Here is an 18344-nt window from a genome sequence, read left to right as displayed (position 1 = left end):
TATATATATATATATATATATATATATATATATATATATATATATATATATATATATATATATATATATATATATATATATATATATATATATATATATATATATATATATATATATATATATATATATATATATATATATATATATATATATATATATATATATATATATATATATATATATATATATATATACATATAGTTATATATATATAGAGATATATATACCATACATATACAAGCAATTACAGCAGCTCATCACGCTATCAGCCACAGACAGCTAACCTGAGTCATCCCTACAATAGATATATTATCATAAATATATAAACAGTATATGCCCAATCAAAGAATTATGAATGGTTGATGCAGCCATATAGCCCACAAGATGGCGGATACACAGCATACCAACAGCAGCAGCAGCAGCACCAAGAAGACAGAAGAAAGACGAACCACCAAAAGGGATGTGTTACTTCCACTGGAGATTCAGGAAGAAAGCCCACAAATGTGACAAAGGCTGCCTGTTTAAAAAAAAAAAAAAAACATGTAAGAAGGTCGCACCCATGACCCATACAACTAAACATCAGCAGTGAGCAGACTAGTCGCCTCATAAAAGAGAAAATGCGACTGCCCACCACTGTCTTTTTTCCAGGTACGAACATAGAGGCTCCACATGCATCTTTATCAGGGACGAAAGGTCAGACACAGAATTCCTTGTTGACAATGGAATTTTCAGGTCATTTGTGCCAGCCAGTCTGAATGAAAGATTCAACCCCACTCCACCTATTAACTTCCATGTATCCACAGCCAGCGGAGGACCACTCAAGATGTACAGAAGGTGAGATATGAACATGTCATTCAATGGCAAAGACTACAGATGGACCTTCATCAAAGCAGATGTGACGATAACACTGTCAGGAGTAGACTTCCTAACAGCATACAACCTGCTAGTGGATGTAGCATCAAAACAGCTGATCCTAAAAACAACTCAACATCATCTTGTCAACAGCCAAGCAAAAAAACTACCACCACACTGTTACCGCAGCAGAAGAGACAACAAATATGCCTCATCGCAGCAGCCGCCCCACCACCAGATATGCAATAACTTCTACAAGACCACTGAGAGGTCTTCAAAGACAACCTGCAGCATGACTTAACCAAACCAGCAAAACACAACATCCAGCACCATATAGAAACTGGAGGCCCCCGATCCACTCGCATTTCAGATGTTTAGCCCCCGAGAAGGTTGCCTACACCAAACAAGTGTTCAAGGAAATGAAGAATGTAGGACAATGCCAAAAAGTCCCTAGCCTATGAGCCTCCCCCACCTCCCCCACAGAAAACCTAATGGAACATGGAGACTACCGGCGACTAAACATCAAAACGAAGCCAGATAGATACCCGTTGCCGAACATAGCAGACATAACCAACCAGATGAATGGAGCAAACATCTTCACCAAAATAGACCTGCTGAAAGGATACTTCTAAGTTCCAGTAGCGAAGGAAGATATAAAGAAGACCATGATCATCACCCCATTGACACCTAAACATTCAACTACAGCTGTTTTGGCCTTTACAACGCAAGGGAAATCTTCCAAAGGCTCACAGATGAACTGCTTAGCAATCTTCCATTCTGCATGGTCTACATTGATGATATCCTCGTATTTAGCCCCTACCTCAAGCAGCATCTTAGAGATGTCAAAAAGTACTGCAAATGCTCAAAGAAAATGGACTAATAGTAAGAGAAGTTAAATGCAAATGGGCAAAGAAAACGGTGGAATTCCTGGGACATCAAGTAATCCCAAAGGGCATTAAACCCCTACCAGAAAAAATAAAAGCATTCACCAACTTCCCAAAACCAACAACAATTAAAGCAGTACAAGAATTTTCAGGACTAATCAACTGTTAGCATAGATTCATTCCTAACATTGCTAAAATTATGAGCTTGATATATCAATACCTACAAGGCCAACAGAAAAAGATAAATTGGTCAGAAAATCTAGATAATGCATTTCTTTTAGCAAAACAAGTGTTAACCTCTGCAACCACATTAATTTTTCCTCCACCCCACAGGTCCCTCACGTTGACACCAGACTCAAGTAACACTGTGGTGGGTGCTGTACTAGAGCAGGACACAGATGATGGTCATCATTTGCTGGCATTCTTCAGCAGTCTACAAAGCTTTCCGCCACTTCCGTCTCATGCTCAAGGGACGACAGTTTGTCGTGCAAACAGACCATCAACCCTTGGTGCATGTCTTCACAAAGTCAGCAGACACATGGTCAGCACAGCAACAGCGGTACCTGTCAGTAATAGCTGGTTGCTCCCGCACCAATAAATACTTGAAGAGTTCAGCAAACACTGTGGCACACGCACTATCAAGAAACTGAATCAACACCATCCAGCCCAAGATAGTCTATCCTGGAATAGCAGAAGCACAAGGAGGTGACATGGACCTACAGTGACTGTGGCGTGAAAACCCTATCCTTACATGGAGTGACCTGTCAATCAACAGTGGAGAGACAACCATCACCTGCAAAACGAGTACTGGACACCCTCACCCCTACTTGCCAGAAGGCCTCAGAAGAAAAGCCTTCACACTCACCCACAACCTGTCCCAGCCATCAGGCCGGTCAACCGCCTGAATCATAGCAGAGTGGTACATCTAGTGGGGAATGATAAAGGACATAAAAAACTAGACAAGAGAATGCATCCCATGTCACACGTCAAAAATCACAAGACATATATGGAGAGGGATAGGAGAGTTCCACATAACACACTGCCAACTCGCCCACATCCATGTCAACATAGTGGGATCCCTACCCACTTCCGAGGGGTACAGATACCTGTTCACCTTTATCAAAATAAATACCAGGTGGCCCAAAGCAATACTGATGTGGCAACAAAAGGAGGAAAGTGGCATGAAAGCCCTCATTGGATCGGTCAGCAGACATGGAGTCCCGCAGATCATCACTAGCGACAGGGGAGCCAACTCACGTCTGCCCTGTGGAACGCCCCCAGACAGTTTGGTGACAAAGAAAACCTAATGACACCCTACAATCCAGGAGTTAACGTCATCATCAAAAGGCTACACTGGTCATTGAAATCATCATCAAAGATGTCAAGGTGGGAACTAAGAAAGGAGTTACTGTGGGTCCGTTGCCAGAACAACACAGCACAGACATTAATGCATCTCCAGCAGAAGTCGTATACAGCCAAGCACCAATATTTCCAGCAGATGACTTTTTAGACCAAATGAGCCCAACATCTCCATCCAGCACCATAAATATATATATATATATATATATATATAAGATATATATATATATATATCATCATATATATATATATATATACATATAAACATTATATATATATATATATATTTATATATATATATATATATATATATATAAATCTTGCCCATTATGGAACATCACAGTGAACTGCCAGTTAGCAATCTTCCAGCTGTCATGGTCACATCTTCAGATGATATCCTAGTACATTTAGTTACACAAGAGGAAGAATCAGAGAAATTTTCTAGCAAGAATGCCTAGAGAACAAGTTTCTCCCAAAACGGTTTCAGTTGGACATGCCAGACCCATTTCCGGACTCCATCCGCACAAAGACAGAATAATACACACCAAGACATCTATGTGATTAGAAGAAAATAAGTGAGCTAGCCACGTCACTTCGCCTCATGTGCAGGGATGATGGTATGTATATCTTTCATATTTTGTGCTATCAGGTGCATTGAAAACAGTGAGTCCCTACTCCAGAAATTTGTGCTACAAATTAAAAAGACTGATTAGGAACAGCGTATGGAATAATCTTGGCCTTCCCAATAATGTGCTGAATCTATCTAGTATCCCTCACTGCAGAAGAACAGACCGTTTTAAATCTTGGAGTTTCATTCGCATAAAACCTGGTCCTGAGAGTAATCTTAATTTCCTAGTTGCTTTTGATAAACATTTTGCAAAAAACAACTATGACAAGGCCAACAGAAAAGGCATTTTGCTAAATGTCTTGGAGCAAAATAACAACAAAATCTAGATAAAGATTCCAAAATGCATTAGTTAGCTTAAGAAAAAGGGGGGGATATCATCATCACAAAATCTGACAAAGACAGGAAAATAGTTCTGTTAGATAAGGAGACATACATCAATAAAGTTCAAGAACCTAAACGATTGAGACCAGACAAATTAACGAAAGATCCCACAACAAATATTGCTGCTCAGTTTAACAAATCAGTTAGAACCATAGGGGCAATAAAAACAGATGATAGGGCATTCAAGGTTTGCTGGCTATTTTTCAGCAGTCGAAAACACATAAAGATGGGATTCCTTTCCGCCCCATAATATCTCTCAGGGCTCATGTACAAATTATCAAAATGGCTGCAAACTTGTTATCACCTTTCAACCTTCTCATCCTCCCATGTCAAACATGCAAAGATTTCATACAAAAATTTAATAGTTTAAACATCCCCTCAAACAACATCAAACTGCTCAGTCTAGCGTCGATTCATTATTTACTAAAGTACGATTGAAGTTGTTTTTCTTAGAGAGGAAGTTACAACCATGTGAAGACCATTTTCCTCTATGGCATAGATAAAACTTTTAAAACTTATCAACCTCTGTGTAACCAACAGTTTTCTTTCAATGGTAATTTTACAAACAAAAATTTGGCTGTAGCATGGAAGTCCCCTATCACCCCTTCTAGCAAACTTGTACATGGAATACGAAACAGAACTTTTGTCGTCTATCAAACCCCATAACATGATCTGGCTTAGATACGTAGATGATATCTTTACTTTCTGGGACAATAGCTGGGGACTTTAAGGAATTTTTAATAGGATAAACCTAGTTCCGACCATAAAATTTAAAACAGAATGGGAAAGGACGAAAACTGCCGTTCCTAGATGGCTGATCATAAGAAAACAGAACAGGTATGCATTTCAGTATATAGAAAACCCACCTTCGCTGTCTCCTAGCCATTCATTTCTTAAGCTACCCGACGTCTCCGAAAAATCATGGCAGGGTGCAACATTCTCAGAGGACTTAGGATATGTTCAAATGAGTACCTGGATCAAGAATTTAAACTCCGCCAACAAACGCAACTGCTCTATCCACCACACATTATCGAGGGCAAAATAAAGACAAATAAAATATATGGAGGTCCCCTCACAACAGACAAATAGATTTCAACAACAAAATAAAGCTTCCATACGATGAAAACATCCAGGCCAACAACTCAGTTCTGATAATCCTTTCATTTTCCATTATCCCGAGGGGGGAGTTCCTCGTTAACGTACCTTAAATAACAAAATAAAAGCCGGAGTTTACAAGATACCGTGTAGTAATTGTCATGACATTTATTTAGGGAGACAGGTAGATCGGCATGAATAATAGAGCACAAAAGATCAGTACGTTACGCTCAGAGTTCGGGAATTTTCCTACATATTAGAAATAGCAGGGCATGTCATTAACTGGGTGGGGCGGAGTTGGTTTTCAAGAGTAGCTGTCCGTACAAAAGACAGATGCTGGAATCTGATCATCAATCAAACCAACAATATGAACCTGTCTCCAGGACATTGGAAATCGGACATCATTGACACCTTAATCCTCTGGTTTTGAAGAAGATGCAAGAAACGAGACCGCCAGATCCATGTCAAGGTGGGAGCTAATGAGGCCAAAAACCACTAGGGAATTTGGTCAATCTTCCTCCTTCTTAAGAAACGCCACCTCCTAAACACAGGCAATTAAGGCACACCTTCATGTTTTTGTATATATACCATTGCACCAATATTTCCACCTGATCCACTTTCTAGAGTCAAATGGGCACAGAAACAATGCCTGAAATCCATGGTTTCAACGTTTAAATAGTGTTTTATGGGCCTTCTTATTTTCATATTACACTGTAGTATTACAGGAAAGAAAGATATTCATATATATATATATATATATATATATATATATATATATATATATATATATATATATATATATATATATATATATATATATATATATATATATATATATATATATATATATATATATATATATATATATATATATATATATATATATATATATATATATATATATATATATATATATATATATATATATATATATATATATATATATATATATATATATATATATATATATATATATATATAGTGATGTTTAGAGGTTTTTTTTTAACAATCATTAGCAGATTGTTCCCTTTTTTGTGGGTGTTGTCTCCTTTCCTGTTTGTATTTGTTTTTGTTTGCAAAGTTGACGTCTGTCACATTGTCTCTGACAGCAGCAGTCAGGTTCGTAGCAGTAACAAGTCAGTATCTCGGCAGCAGAGCAGCAGGAAGTCAGTTTGGATGGGCGGCAGGTATTACCTGTTGGCTTCGACAGGAGGTGAAGGATCTCCTTGTCTGTGTGTGACTCCATCCCTGATGGCAGCTGAGGGTATTTTGATGACTGACCGTGGTTATCTGATGTGGGGTTTGGTTACCGTTCGGCAGCATATGACTGCCTCGACAACTCGGCCGTGGTCATCTGGTGTGTGGATTTGTTCCTCTTCAGCAGCCAGTGGCTGTCTTCGTGGCACCATGAATTCATCTGTTTAACTTCGTCCTCGTAGACAGTTGTGACTGTCTCGACAACTCTTCTGGGGTTGTCTTTCTGTGTTTAGCCCGATTTGGGGCATGGTATATTTTGGAGACAAAGCTCTCTTTAATTACTTATAATTGTTTATAGTAATAATTACATTTTTGGACGAGTTATTGCTTTTGGATGTTAATGTTGAAGTCAGTTGTTTTACGTGTTTTAATGACCATAACGTAATTTTTGTGTAATTAGTATTATGCTCGTATGTATTTATTATGCTGCTTGTGTATTGTTGCTTTTGATGTATTATGCTGCCTGTATTAATTTATTTTGCTGCTCAAGTTTTTTATCTATTTGAGGTTTAATTACTTGGATTGTATGTTGTACTGACTCGATTTTGTCTAATTTGTTCTTCAGTAATGTTTATTGAATTGTTCATTTTTAAGTATGCCTCACTGAACCTGACCTGTTTGTATGTAATGCAAATTACTGTAAATAATAAATTAGTTTAAGGTCACTTTATCGTTTTGTTTAGTTTCTTCCTCCTTTGTCTGCCTCAATTTCTGCCAGTCATTCCTATCCCGTATTTTTTTGTATTTAAGAACCTGCTGAACTGACTGCGGTTCATTACAATATATATATATATATATATATATATATATATATATATATATATATATATATATATATATATATATATATATATATATATATATATATATATATATATATATGGGTGTGTGTGTGTGTGCATACATACATATATATACATTTATCATATGGGTGTCTGTGTCTTGCGCATCGTGTGAATAAAAGAAGTTACCAGAATAATTCATGAGCCTAAAAACTGAGATGTCAGGCAGGATAATGGACTCGGGACATGTAGAACCTGCGCTGGCAGCTGTAAGCCAAACCATTATAAGGGATAAGAATTTCATTTCAAATTAAACATTCACATATTCGTGGAGATCAGAAACCCGGAGAGCCGTGATCAGCTACCCCTCGTGTTGTTCACGTAACGACAGCCCTTTTGCTTTCACTTAATATGAACGGAATCCTGTAGCCACATTTACTATCAAAATTTCCAGCATCGACATAATTCCTTAGGAACTACTCAGTGATTCCCTTTTTTCATAATTATGGTGGGGGTGGTTTCATTTGGGTTCTATTGTAAGACCAAAGTCAAGTGGCAGGGCGGAGCTACAACAGATCAGTACAGTCCTGACATAATTTATTTAGGCGAACGTAACTTGTGGTTCCTCTAGGGTGATCTTAATCCTTTAATCCAAGGCCTAGGTCTCCGACTTCCAGTTTTATGATACTTTATTGTTTGAGTCTGAAGTTATATAGTTTATTCATTGGTTTGCTTGTTCCTTGTGTGTGTGTGTGTGTGTGTGTGTGTGTGTGTGTATATATATATATATATATATATATATATATATATATATATATATGTGTGTGTGTATATGTGTGTGTGTCTGTGTCTGTGTGTATGTGTGTGTATACATATGTATGCATGTGCACATATACACACATACATATCTAATATCTCGAATAGAGGTTAAATACAGTTCAAAGTAAGGCACGGTTTCCTAAATCATCAAGCACTGTCAGTTCTTTAGTGAGCGCTTATTGGTTCTTTTCACGCGAGCTCCTGATTTCATAACTTCATGTGATGTTGAACACTTGCTTGGATTGTGACTTGTATCTTCAAGATTGGTCATTTTCAGTAGGGAGGAAACAATTGCGGGTGTAAAATAGATGGCCAAGAACCCACTTTCCATATGCTGTTTTTTGGTGGGAAAAGAAAAGTATAATTAGAAAATTGTTATATTATATATATATATATATATATATATATATATATATATATATATATATATATATATATATTTCTAAGGGCGCTCCATATTTGACCTACCTATTTAACTAATAACATGTTATTAGGAAATCTCCGAGGGGTTCTGATCAAAGCCAATAATATACATAGCACTGGGGGAGGATTGGGACCATCCATAATGAAGGATTATCGCGTAAATCACGAAAGAACACAGGAGCACATGCAAGGCAAACTTGGGGAGTTGAGCGCGTGGAGAGGAATGACGTCGTGTTGGTAAGTATTGTCGCGCCATTTAGAGCGGATGGCGCGCAAAGTGCTTTTTCATACTAAGCAAACACCATTTCAAAACAAAATTATGTAATGAAATAATGCATTTCACTCATCAGAAACGAAAATTTTTTTTTGAACTTTTAGATTTGGTAAATACCGTAAAAACTGTTCACCCTTGATATCTCGGAAAGGCCCCTGAACCTGGTCGATCACCCGCCAGGTTCGAAATCTACGCAAAAAAACTGGTCTAGAAAAGTTGTGTGAAATTTTGTCCCCCCTCCGGACTCCCACCGGACTATTTGAAATACGCGTATGATCTATTCCCCGTGAATAGATCATACGCCAAAAATAAAACTCGTGGATGCTAAAATAATAATAGATATGAAAGGGAATGAAAGAAAAGGCGATAAACAGACGGACTAAAGCAGGAATTGCTGAGAACATTTATGTGATGCTATGTTTTTCTATGAAGCTCTGAGTGAAAAACTTTATCCAAGGAAAAGCATCACATCTTCTCTTTCCTTTTTTCCATTCTCTATTTGCTTCCCCTTTGATTTGGAATCCCTACAGGCTTGTTTCCAATAGATCATCCTTCTCTACCCCTCCTATACCTGTTGAATCTCTCCCCTCGGTCCTTCCTCGTAACCTCACTGGCCTCCTTCATCCTTAGACGGGTCCAGACCATATTCTATGTCTGTTCTCATTCAAGAAGTCAGTTGCTTTTGACACATTCCCTTCGTGAAGGATCTTCATTTTTTGCATTGTTCAAAAAGATCTGTTTCCCTTTTTCGATTTTCCAGACTTTCAAAGAGCAGAAGCAAAGAAATAAGAGTGAAAATCTGAGTATTCAGACGTTTTGTACCTTCGAAAGGGGCTATTATACATACGAGTCTTCTTCCTAAAATAAAGTTCCAGTGGTATTTTTTTTTCATTGTCCCTTTTTCTTTTTAATCAACAGAATCTGTTTGTAAGTTTGCTCTCTCTCTCTCTCTCTCTCTCTCTCTCTCTCTCTCTCTCTCTCTCTCTCTCTCTCTCTCTCCTTACAGATTCCGACCTATTCTTCCAAACTGTACATTATTCTATAACTTCATCTTTTGAAGATATTGACAGGCGAAATATAGGCGAACGAAAGGATATTTATGATGTAGTCAAAGTATCACGAAAAATCAATTCATACAATCCATTTATTGTACTTTAGTGCATTCCGTAAGCAATGGCAAAATTTTCTCCACGTGCAGGGCATTTGTCGTGACCATTAATAAGAGCACAGAAATATCTCCGCAGATGTAATCTTAGGGAGTATCACTATTCCCAGGCATGAAATCGATTCTAGGTGAAATGAGGCAAAAATTCATGACGAACTTTGTAAGTGCGAAGGAATAAGAAATATCTTATCGAAATTTACTCCGCCCTTTATACAAACGTGCAACGAAGCAAAAATGAGAACAATATGCGGGACGTCTCCTTGGAAAAGTCATGGCATCGTAAATCTAAATTCAATATGCGTTCTTATCAAGTGGGTCTGTTGGAAGAAGACAAAGATAGTGCAGGATAGAGAAAGGTGGAAAAAATGACGATGAATAGTGTGAAAATGCACATATAAACGTTTTGTTATTAATCATCCATCAAAGTGCTCAACTGCATGGAGAAGTGGATGAAGAAAAATACTGAGAATAAAAGTAAACACGAAACTAATGACGCGATATGAACAGACAGATGGATAGAGAGCAAATATATATATATATATATATATATATATATATATATATATATATATATATATATATATATATATATATATATATATATATATATATATATATATATATATATATATATATATATATATATATATATATATATATATATATATATATATATATATATATATATATATATATAAATAAATAAAAAAATTAAAAGTAGATTACGCAAGAGTCTTTGTAAGTTCACCTCTTAAAGCCTTAGAGATATTTCCGTGGAATAATATAACGTTATCTGTAATTTAATCACTACTCTTTACTTTGCACCAGAGAAGCAGAAAAAAGTGTTTGTTGATATTTCTTTATTCTTTAGAATTAAAGAATAAAACTATGAATCTATTCTTAATTACTTGCAGTTGTTTAGTTCTCTAAGTTCCACACTGTTACCCTGGATTTATTTTTGTCATCTTAAATGATTATGCCAGGAACTTCCACGAATGTTTCATTTCTCCAATCCAGGTAGAAAACAGACAGTCACGTAGAGAACTTAACTTAGCTAGTTTTTGAGTTGTCAGGCAGTGCCTACACTCGTAAAACTTTCAATTATAATTTTTCTCACAAATTTGCTGCTTATTTTCAGCTGTTTCTATTCATTTAATTTATTCCTATTCCTATAATTTATCACTTAATCATAAGTCAATTAGGTCTACCGCAATACATTACCACAGTTTAAGTAATCATTATCCCGTCCCTAGATTTTTTTTTGTCTCATAATTCCGCTGCTAATTCATATGCGAATCACCATTCATATTAGCGAGTGCGACAATTTATATTAACTCATGAGATGAATAAGAAAAATGTATCTGATGGGAATTCAAACAAGAGCCAATGATTAGGAAGGGAAAAATGTCGTTATTTGAAGAATTATTCTCCCCCCACACATATTTGAGGCTATATACTTCATTCACGTTCAATTAATGACATTATACAGTTGATTGATCAATGTGAGCTGCCCAATTAAAGAATGGAAAAGTTGACAAATACTTTTTTCTCCGGCCTGAAACATGCCGGGAAATTCTTCCTAATTTTTCCGCTATGTCCAACGAGGCGTTCCGAGAAATGGCCGATATAACATCACGAGTAATGTTCTAGTTTTTCGAGGTGGCCATTCAGTTGTGAAATCAGCTGACTTTTTCATGTCTGCTGTTGAAGCAAATATTTATTCCTTCTATGTATGTTTATTCAGTTTTTTAGTTAAACTTACTCCTTTCAGGTGATTTTGTTCAAGGGGTTCTTGGTTATCTTCCTATGTCAAAGATCTTAGCTTTGACTCGTAACTCAAGTCCGCTTCTTTTAATTGGCTGGAAGAAGCAGGAAAACAAACGCTTACAAATATCAGTGAATAAGAGATGCATTGCAAGGTGGAAAGGATGAATTAACCATTTCTCGGGGAATCTTATTGAAAAAAAAAAAAAAAGTGAACTGAGCTAGCATCAATGATAATTTTTGCTTGTCTTGGTAAGTACAAAACTTTTCTTTTAATATATAAAACTGTTCTGTCTTGCTTAAAGAAGCAGAGGTAGAAGTTATTTAGAATCCAACCTTCGTAACCTCTGGAAGGTTTAGGTTTTACTGTAAAGTTTAAATGAAATTTCTGCTTCAGTTCACCTTTCCCTTCTGGAAAATCTGCGTTTTGGGCATTTTCCCTATGGCAGTCATATGTGCAATACACAGTTCATCCATTTAACGAGGTAAATTACGGTGAGTCCGGTCCGTACTTGGATGGGTGCGCACAAGGAAATATCAACCGACGTCTGTCATCAGCCCTTAAGAGTGTAATGAACAGTGGAAAATTGGCAACCATGCTCTTACAATATTTCCTAAAAATCAGAAAGGCTGCACTTTCTGGAGCCAAGCCATGGGCTAAAAAAAAATCGTAAACAAATTTGTTTTCTCATGTAAACACTGGAATATTCTGCTTAATGCATGACGATGATATACTGTATATACAACGTTCCACCCTGGGCCCGCTCCTTTTCTCTTTATGTATCTACTTATTTATTTTTAGATTCTCTCCATTAGCATTCAACCACTCCAGCATGTCTTCCATTTTTATGGTCCCGGCGACCTGGACTTGCATTTGCTCTTCTCCCAAACGACCATCAATCCCTCACATATTTTACATGAATTTCGTAGTGTTTCCCACTGGGAATTTAAAACCTCAAAAAATGCCATAATCAGCTCTTAGATACTTACGAGCCTTGCGCCTTTTCACAAAATGAATGAATTAGGGACATAAGCTTTTAATGTCCTTAAATGGAGGGAAAATCTGTTATTTAAGTGAAGCCAATGGTTGGATTTGACTCGTTTGTCTGTTAGTGCTATTTCCATTATATTTGTGTTGTCGTATATTCCTCGGGAATTTTTGACTAGGACGTGGTTAGCATAGCGTAGATTTATTGCTCTTAGTTCATTTATGTTTGAAGCTGTTTTTACATTTATTTATCAACAAGAAAAACGCTTAAAGAGGTGCTTCATCGTTCATATCTGATGTAAGAGTAGATGAGAAGGTTCCGTTTGATAAAATTAGTTTCATAAGTCATGACACTGAATAACTGAATATCAGAGAGATTTCTCGTTCTTCCATTTCAAAGTTAAAAATGGCATTAATACTATTTTGGAGCTCCACATGTTTTACTGATGCTCATCATCCAATGGCTAGAGTACAACTGATCACTACTGATTTTCCACCAGGGTCATCCTGTAATTTGGGGTGATCATGACCCTGTTGATCACCTGACGAATCAAATAAAACGGAGGGAAGGCACAGTTCTCTAGATTGTCCCATGGTTGTTGGAAGGCATCCTCCATTGCTGCCCATTGGGCACTCCTGTTAAGAGGTTCCTGTTGTCTAGCTACCAGGCTAAGCCCTTCCTTACTTCCTCTGAGAGAAGAATCAGGAAGAACAGAGGATCCCTTGCCGGAGACCAAAAGGTGAAGCTGCTCATGAGGAACCAGCATCTCCAAAGACAACAGGTGACCTAGAACGACTTGCCACTTCCGAGCAAGTTGTTCCTGGCATGACAGGAACTTTTGCGCTGTCTCTCTGAACCTGCTGATATGCAAGTCTGAAGGAAAGATTCTCACTGCTGCCACATCTATCAGCATGCCCAGATACTTTACTCTCTGCTTGAGTGCGAGATCGAACTTCTCGAAATTGATCACGAGTCATGACAAAAATTGAGAAGCAGATCTCTGTACTGGAGCAACTGTGATAAAGAGCTCACCAGAACTAGCCAATAGTCCAGGTACCTTAGAAGATGTATCAAGTTTGAATGGGCCCAAGCTGAGGCAAGGGTGAACACAAGAGTGAACACCTGGGGAGTGGTTGAGAGACTAAATCAAAGTGCCATGAACTGGAACATCATCTCCCCAAAGGTAAAGTGAAGGTACTTGTGGGAAGACTGATGGACAGGTATTTGAAAATATGCATCCTTCAGATCCACCAAAACCATGAAGTTGCCCTCTCTGATGGAATCAAGCACTGACCGCATTGTTTCCATCTTGAACTGCATCTGGCGAATGAGCCAGTTCAGAGAAGAAAGGATGACCGGTCTCCAACCACCTGTCGCCTTCTCTATGAGAAACAGATGGCTGTAAAACCTAGGAGACAGATCATTCATGACTTCCACCATGCCTTTCTTCAGCATCGGCTTCACCTCTTCCTACAGGGTGAGGTCATTCAGCAAGCCGGGAACATAGGTCTGGAACTGGACCAGATCGTTAATGAGGAATGGCGGAGACTCAAGAGGTACTAGATATCCTACCCGAAGGACATCCACTACCCAGGTCTCCACTCTGTATTGCTGCCATGTTGCCCAATGGCTCAATAGGAAATACCCTTCCCACCATTGGCAGCAAACCCCTAGTGTCCTTTGCCCTTCTTCTTACCCTTGCCCCATTTCCTGGAACAGGAAGGGGCCTGACCTCCTTTCGCAGCAAGGGCAGAAGAAGACTGGGTGTTCCTACAAGGAGCCAAGGAAACCTGGGACTTCCTGAGACTCGAAGAGGAGGGCCCAGCCAGACCCAAAGACCTGGAGGTCTTGGCCACTGCCTGGTGAACTAGCATTTTAAACTCGAAGTCTGTCTGCTGTCTCCTATAGGGAAAAGGGAAGTGGAACCCAGTACCAGTCTGTTCCTGAGTGCCAATGCCAACTCTCAGCTGACAAACCTGGTAACTTAAGACAACCAGCATCTCTTCTCTTGAGTACCAGGTTTGCTCACAGGTTAGTTGTCCGGTGGGCTAGGTAGGTGATGGACCTCCCTCCAGACAACATCAGTCTTCTAAATGCAGCGTCCTCTTCGGGAGCACGGGAACCCAAAGAGGAACCCGAAGAGGAGGATGCTATCTTGGCCACAGCTAGAGACCAAAGATCAATCCAGGAGGCTGTCAGGAACACTGCCATGGCAGCTGATTCCATTGCCACAGCCTCCAACTACAAGAAACGCCTTCCACATGAAGGCAGTCCAGGGACAGGCCCGGACACAGTCGAGACAGGTCCAGGTCAACCTGTTTAATTGGCAAAGGCCTCTCTGAGGGTACATAGTATTTCCTCTGGTGAGTGAGAGGCTGAGGATATATCTAAGAGCGGCTAGACCAAACTGAATTCTCCTGCCAAGACACAAGAGAATTCACCTGATCCAAAACCCCCTTGGCAAATCCACACTAAAGCAAGCCCATCAGGACCCTGCGTTTCTTCTGGGGTTGCCAAAAGGTCTTTGCCTCAAGATTGTTTTACTGCCGTATCAGACGGACAATCTCACAAAGTTCCTCTGTAACTCGGGGTGCCTGAGTCCTGGGGCATAGGACCCTCGAGTCCTTCCAGGTCAAGGTCCTCCCAAGTCACTCCCTCTGCAGGAGAGGGATGCTCGCTGGAGCTCCCTGGTGATCGTCATGGTTACTTTGGATGCAATGTCAGTAAGACCTTTGGAGGCCTTCAGGTGATTAATCAGACCAGAAACACTTGGCTCTCTCAGGAGGCCTAGGGAAGGCCATAGCTCCATAAGCCACTCGGGCCTCACAACACCTGGAACAAAAGTCGGGTTAAGCGAGGCAATTTCCTTTCACCCCAAGGAGGAGTGTCCTTCCGATGATAACTCCCCCTCTGTGTGGAAGGAGACTGCCAGAAAGTAGTCAGGCTGGTTGTCTTCCCCTCTTTGGTGTTGTCTACTGACAAAGCAGTATGAGACTGCAAAGGGGAAACCACTCCCTTAGTAGTGGTAACAGCAGGTGGAAGTTTAGCCAGGGGCAAGTAGGAACTAGAGAGAATCTTTGGTGTCACCAGTGGATTATTGCACTCCAATGACACCAGAGAAACCTTCTTCTCTCTCATCTTTTTCCTAGTAAATTTCTCCTCTTGTTCAGAAGGCCAGATTTGACACTTGTTACATGGGCTTGATTGGTTACAATCATGCATATGGTATGATACACACAGCATATATGGGCCAATCTCAAGGGAGGAGAGGAACCAACTGCTAGGTGTGTTCTTCTCTGGGCAGTGCCTAAGATCTATAGGATTTCCTCTCCACAGGCAGTTGTAACTTAGGGTTTGCACATTGATAAAAATATAGTAAACAATAACAAACAATGAAATATTTCAAAAACAGAAAAAAATGAAAGCAAACGGCAGTCAGGCAGAGAGTGCAAGAAGACATTTGTATATGACAGCAGCCAAAAGCAAAGTGGAGTGCAGACAGATGAGTTCGCAGGACTTGCCCCCCTACCGTTGGTAGTTAACGACTTCATCTGAAAGTTGAGTTCGCAAGCTACATCCTATGTAAAGACAGAAGGTTTGTAATTGTATAGGGACAAACTTTCATTCCATTCATACTATATGCACATTCCACTAATTAACACATTGGAAAAAGATCTTTCAGTCACTTCATTCACCTTTTTGTTCAATTACACCAGCTCATTCCAATTTCTCACACTGTTCCTCTATCTCCTTCACGACTGGCAGAGAAAAATGATGAGGCCTCTGATGAATAGGGGTATTATCCTTCAAAATCACTCTAAACTCAAGCAATTTAGCCCTTTTAAAATAATTATCACCCCTGCTTATAATACATCTCCACAGCATGTTGTACACTTGCCTCTTGTCTTGATCAATGAGACCCTCACCTACACTTACTTTCTCTGCCAACTCCTCATACATCCACTCGTTTTCTTCCATTTTCCCCACCATTACACTGCAGCCAGTCACAAACCTTTCATCATCCACAGCCACAATTGTACACATCTGTCCTAGCTGATCACCAACATGCATACTCCCCCACCTTTTCTTTTTCACATCAATATTTACCTGAAAGTCAGCCTAAGGATTCTCCATATTCAGTCTCCTATTGTATATCTGCAAGATTCATCTTACTTTGTAATCAGCATTATTATCTTTCAACAAGAACATATATTAATTATTTACACTGAGTCTCATGTATGGTTGCCATCCCACATCTACACTTACTGTCTTGTCTTCTTCCCTTGGAGTCTCCACATCCTTAACAGCATACACCTCTATCCAACTTACCATACTACCATCTCCATTTAAGTACCACTTCTTTCTAGCACTTCTGTCTCCCTTCATTTCTATCATACCCTCCCTCGGGTGTACCACTATCTTATTTTCTCTCAGAAACTTATAACCTAACAACACACCATACCACTTATTTTCACTGTCTTTCACATAAAACTCTCCCTCATTCATGTTTGCTCCACCTATACCACACACTCCAGTACTTCTAGCAACTACTGGTACCTGCAAATCTCAAATGCCTCTTACATAACCTATCTGACTATAAGGTTATTTTGCACCAGGAAACTTTTCATACACATTCTCGTACATGATACTCACAGTGCACCTAGTATCAATTAAAGCTTGCAATTCCACTCCCCAACATTCCATCTTAACATTATAACATTTACTTACATTTCTACACCCATGAACACAAAACCCTCTCTCACATTCATCACTTGCACACTCTCAACCACTGAGGGTTCACCACGACAAACCCCCTATACATTCAATTTCCTTGGTTCTGTGGTCCGTTCATTCCACTTACTCCCAAACTCTGACTTGCCTTTCTATATACCTCAGCAGCATGGCCTACAGTTCCACAAGTGGTACATCTAGCCCTTAGTATCTTACATATCTGGGCAAAATGACCATTCCTGCCACAATTTCCACACTCCCACAGCTCCTTGCAGCTCACAATCTCTTGCCATATGTCCCAAATTCATGCACTTGTGACATCTGACTGGCTCCACCTCTGTACACTCCCTTACATGATGTCCTGCTTTACTGCACACAAAACAGGCTCCTAATGCCCACCTACATTCTTTCTTCATGCCTATGACATTTTACTTTCTGCACCTTTCTTCCCATACCAATGGTCACATTCATTCTACAGTTCTTACTACTTCTATCATGGCTCATACATTGGCCATAGGTTACACTCTTACTTCTGTTCCTCCTAATCTTACTACTGCTTCGGTTTACACCCCTTGAATTCCTACCACTTATATTCATTCCATTCTTATTCAACCCTATTACAAAAAAAACATAGCTTTCAAAGGATTGCCTACCACTGTATCTCAGTATGACCCACATTCCATCTTACCCTGAAATCCATTCACTCTCCCCACTCATGCTCACTTTCATTCCTCCTGTCTTCTGCATTCTCAAACTCAAAATCCTCCACTAACTCCAGCTCCTCATTCCACTTCAATTGTTCATTCTTGCATCTCATTTTTTCCTTCTGCTTAGAACTCACAAACTTTGCTCCATCAACATCTCATTATTGTATATGTCTTCATCTCCACACTTTTTCCTGGCTAGTGTTTCAAGCCGATGGGCATGCACTGACACACTAT

This window comes from Macrobrachium rosenbergii, unplaced genomic scaffold, assembly GCF_040412425.1.
Source record: "Macrobrachium rosenbergii isolate ZJJX-2024 unplaced genomic scaffold, ASM4041242v1 13895, whole genome shotgun sequence".
NCBI lineage: Eukaryota > Metazoa > Arthropoda > Malacostraca > Decapoda > Palaemonidae > Macrobrachium > Macrobrachium rosenbergii.
Note: the sequence above shows the minus strand (reverse complement) of the source record.